At 42.1% G+C, this 5,247-nt stretch overlaps 1 long non-coding RNA gene across 1 annotated transcript in view; it reads right to left on the bottom strand.

Annotated features, from left to right (window-relative positions):
* The window catches only part of LOC135513772 (uncharacterized), a 244,581-nt gene that overhangs the window by 4,028 nt on the left and 235,306 nt on the right, over window positions 1-5,247 (bottom strand). The window lies entirely within an intron of this gene.

Genomic DNA, 5,247 nt, shown 5'->3' with positions numbered 1-5,247 from the left:
CTTCTCTTGCAATGAAGATCTTTATTTTGTGTTTTACTGCAAGATATGAATTTTCCAAATGTTTGATGTTTGTTCTTCAAAACAGAACAAGTATTTAAATAGCCCACGACCCACATTTTCTTGAAAAATAAATGACACGTGGCTGCTATATGAAACATGCTAAAGAAAATAAATGACACGTGGCTGCTATATGAAACACGCTAAAGAAAATAAATGACACGTGGCTGCTATATGAAACACGCTAAAGAAAATAAATGACACGTGGCTGCTATATGAAACACGCTAAAGAAAATAAATTAATGTCCCAGAACAATACTAAGGCTGGATTTTGCCTCATTGTTACCACTTAGACGACATTACATGGGACGTGCAAAATTCAGCACTTTATGCTGACACTATTACAAGGAGCACATTCAGGGCTTTATGCTGACATTATTACAAGGAGCACATTCAGGGCTTTATGCTAACATTATTACAAGGAGCACATTCAGGGCTTTATGCTGACATTATTACAAGGAGCACATTCAGGGCTTTATGCTGACATTATTACAAGGAGCACATTCAGGGCTTTATGCTGACACTATTACAAGGAGCACATTCAGGGCTTTATGCTGACATTATTACAAGGAGCACATTCAGGGCTTTATGCTGACACTATTACAAGAAGCACATTCAGGGCTTTATGCTGACATTACAAGGAGCACATTCAGGGCTTTATGCTGACATTATTACGAGGAGCACATTCAGGGCTTTATGCTGACATTATTACAAGGAGCACATTCAGGGCTTTATGCTGACATTATTACAAGGAGCACATTCAGGGCTTTATGCTGACATTATTACGAGGAGCACATTCAGGGCTTTATGCTGACATTATTACGAGGAGCACATTCAGGGCTTTATGCTGACATTATTACGAGGAGCACATTCAGGGCTTTATGCTGACATTATTACGAGGAGCACATTCAGGGCTTTATGCTGACATTATTACGAGGAGCACATTCAGGGCTTTATGCTGACATTATTACAAGGAGCACATTCAGGGCTTTATGCTGACATTATTACGAGGAGCACATTCAGGGCTTTATGGAATGGCCATAACTAGGCTCTGAGTTTTGGTGTGGTCTGGACAAAACTCTAAAAAGTTAATTGGAGTACAGCAATAACAAGAAAAAAATGGGCTCAGCCATTATCACATTGGTTTCTGTTGCTTCATTCCTCTCAGTCCATCTACAAAACATATTAGCTATACAATTAGCCACTACACATGAACTCAGCACCAGGATTAATAACTATAATTGAATACGTACAGAAGCAGAAAAAGTATTTTATTAACAAAAAGTAAAGCAATTAGTTTACTTTACAGATGTTTTGTTGTTGTAGTTTTACAGGAAATGTTCTGCAATTCTACAAAATGTTTCCATTACTTATGTTATGATATCTGACTGGGAGTAACTAACAAAATCAAGCGGGGCCCCCTGGAGCTCAGGGCCCCTGGGCACTTGTCCTGCGTGCCTGGTCGGTAATTCGGCCATGATTAGATAGCTGACTAGACGGAATAGACCAATCTAAAAATGTTTAACTGACATGGGATAATTGAGTCACTGTCACTGATTGTACAAAACATTAGGAACACCTTTCCAATATTGCGTTTCAACCTCAGAACAGCCTCAATTTGTCAGGTCATAGACAATACAAGGTGTCGTTCCACAGGGATACTGGCCCGTGTTGACTCCACTGCTCCCCACAGTTGTGTCAAGTTGTCTGGATGTTGTTTGGGTGGTGGATCATTCTTGAAACACACGGGAAGCTGTTGAGCGTGGAAAAACCCAGGTGCGCCTGGCTAAGTTTGCGTTTGTTGCTGGCTACATTTGCTAATCTTGCCAATGAAAAAATCATAAACGTAGTTGGCAATATCAGTGAGTTTTGTGATGAATGAGCCATCTGATTCAATGAATGAGGGAACAGAGTTTTCCTTTTTGCCCAAAATTTCATTTAAGGTGCTCCAAAGCTTTTTACTGTCATTCTTTGTCATTTATCTTTGTTTCGTAGTGTAGTTCCTCTTCTTTTCTATTCTTCCTCTTCAGTTTAGTCACATGATTTCTCAATTTGCAGTACATTTGCCAATCGGTTTTACAGCCAGACTTATTTGCCATCTATTTTGCCTCATCCCTCTCAACCATACAATTTTTCAATTGTTCAACTCAACTTTTTGCCCACAATCGGCGGAATGATCCGGTCTCTGCCGTGTCTTGAAGCAGATTGCGAGTCAGTAGAGGGGTGCAGTGTCAGAAATGTTTCACATTCCAGGAAGGCCCCATTATCATTCTGTTGGATGTTTTGATAGGAAGCATTTAAAGGTGCTTATAGTCTCATAGAATCCTTATTCGGTTCAAGACGCTTGGTCAAATGTTTTATTTCTTCACGAAGAGTAATAATTATTTCTTTAGCTGCATCAAGTTCAACACATTTTTCACAAATTGAGGTCTCCATCAGACATTTCCACAAGCGTGTGGCAGATTATAAATGTAGCAGCACGCGAGTCCCCAGCAGATTCAAATGAGTTTTCACTGCTGCACGGCGACAGTCTAAAAGAACAAACATTTTCCTCCTCTGCAGGGGACTTAGATGCTCCCTCCATGATCACGGACGCAGCCCACCCGCACAACTATATTGTTGTCCGTCTCTCGTTGAATGTGAAGAGCGAGAGACAAAGCGCAGGGGGGCAGGTGATGTCTGGGTCGGTTGTCAGTAGCAGGTCACCGGCTTTCGGTGTGCATCAACGTCAATAGCGTGCCGTGGTTCTGGGGCCTGGGCCTTCAGTGAAGTCCTACACAGTCCCACCCGAATTAATCCACCTCTTATTACCATCATGATGCCATGGCTCTAGACACTATACATTTAGACAGAAACGCAGTATAACCAGGCGTTGCGTCACCTTGAAATTGACATTTTTATTCAGAGAATTGCAGGGGAAGAGTACAATACCTTTTCATTATGCAGCTTCGTTGCTCTGCACGCTTGTTCGTTGAGCTGTAGATCCACTCGGGTGTCCCCAAAAGTTTTCAAAAGCACCATTGTTTGTAAGTGCCCAGCCGTACTTTGGTGTCTCGTTGCTGCCTTGGTTAGACAACTCAGGTTTGCAAAGCCAGTGTGGCTCCAAACACCAAATCGATCACTTGCAAATAATAGGCATTCCCAGCAGTACAGTTTGCAGTGCTTCTCGGAGCCTGTGAGTCATTGATAGCGCCCATAATTGAAAGTGGAGAACGAACCCCTTTCCCGCCTGTGACAGGCTTTGTAGCGTCGGCGTCTACCTCTCCTGACAATGTCTAACTTTTCTTGAAAAGTTTGTCTTGAGAATGGCGTTATAATTATATCCTCGACCAAATCGATATCTTCTCCTTCCGCCATTGTGGGTTGAAAAAACAGCTGAGTAGTACGCGTTGATCAATTTCAGTTTCCTTGTTCTGAGACCTGCCCATATAGGACCTGCCTCTCAATATTGGTAATCCAATCAAAAGACGTGCAGGCACTACGCCTGCTAGCTGGCTCCTGTGTAACACTGGAGCCATCCAGCAGGCGTACAATAGCCAACTCTAAAGCTGATTGGTTGACACTAAATTTGGCATTGCTATTTACTTTAAGCTACAAGCGCCAGCACTGTTGATTCTGAAGGCCTGAGGGCAGATTTTAGACCCCTGGCAACACATGATGGCTGAATATGATTGGATAAAATATCTAACATAAAGACCAGCCCTCCAAATCTCAACCTGGGGCTGGAAGCAGTGCAACGCTATGAAATGAAGTGTAAGGCTTACTCTGGGGAATAATTTAATACATATTTGTGGGAAAATATATTTAAAAATATATATATATTCTGATGATGTTTAGGCCAGCAGAGAAGGCCTTGCTGGCCCTGACGGCCCACCACTGATCAACGTGTTTATTTTATTTATGCTTCACAACGCGAACCGGAATGTAGGTAGAGGCCATCTTGAAATGAGGTCAGCGGCTCAATTCTTAAAGCTTTAACCAGAGCAATGTATTGTATTTTCGTTTGAAAACAGCATACCATTTTTGTAAAAGCACACATACACAATCCATGTTTCAAGTCTTAAAAATCCTTCTTTAACCCGTCTCCTCCCCTTCACCTACACTGATTTGAAGTGGATTTAACAGGTGGATTCTATCCTGGATAGAGCAGTGTTTTGTACACTGTGTATAACAAGAGGAAAACTGCTGATGCTCAATTCAGGGATGTAAACTAGTCACCTTTCGGCGGAATTCGCCGTTTTTTAATCCAAAATAAGTAACCTACGTGATTTGTGTAGATCCAATATTAATTTTTTTGGGGGGGTGGGGGGCTTTGGATCGCTACAGGCTGTAAGCGAATGAGTGATGTGCATTTGGAGCAATACTGACTGTATCCAAGGCTCAGCCAATCGTTCACATAACAATGCAGCACGCGACTGAGGAGAGAAGAGACAACCAACGTGCTCGGTACAGCATCAGCGTGCGCTCTGGAAAGACAGCTGAGAGTGGAAAGGCAGTTTGCCAGTTGCAGCACCGCGTCCCCTGAACGATAAAGAAGAGGTAGGTGGAGAAGCCTGACGACGGGGGTCAGAAGGTGATGAAGCGTACTTCATGAGCTGTAACCAGAAAAACAACTGACATTTAAGAATTTTAAAGTGAGGGAGCAAGTGTGGTGAAAGAAGAATTGTTAGCATTGTTAAGTATCTTGCTCGCTGGATCAAATGATCCGTTAGCTAGCCAGAGAACTGTTGAGCAACATCAGCCAACTTAGCTGATCAAATAATTGAGTTCATGGTGTGAAAATTAATTGGCTAATAAAGTCAGACTAATGTGAGACCACATCAGATGAGCTAACGTTAGTAACCTAACCAATTCACTATAGTATTAACTGGTATACAACTCCTTGCCGTTCCTCAAGTTATAACGTTAGTTGCTTACTGAACCCTGGCAATCTGTGTGAAACGTTAACTAGCTAATGAACTCACTACTATCTATGAACTAATATTTTTCCTCTACAGTATGTGGTCAATTTTCAGAATGAGAGAATTAGGTGAAAAAGAGGCGTTGCTTGTTAAACAAGTGGATTCGGGGATCAAGTGTAGCTGGAGATGGGCCTGGCTTAAACTGGATGCCACTATAGAGGTGAAGGAACACCACACACTTTCCCTCTTTCTCACTTTTTCAATACAGTGGATAAAAAGGATTATGCCT

The sequence above is a fragment of the Oncorhynchus masou genome, chromosome 25 (assembly GCF_036934945.1).
Source record: "Oncorhynchus masou masou isolate Uvic2021 chromosome 25, UVic_Omas_1.1, whole genome shotgun sequence".
Taxonomy (NCBI): domain Eukaryota; kingdom Metazoa; phylum Chordata; class Actinopteri; order Salmoniformes; family Salmonidae; genus Oncorhynchus; species Oncorhynchus masou.
Note: the sequence above shows the minus strand (reverse complement) of the source record. Positions and strands in the feature narration are given on the sequence as shown.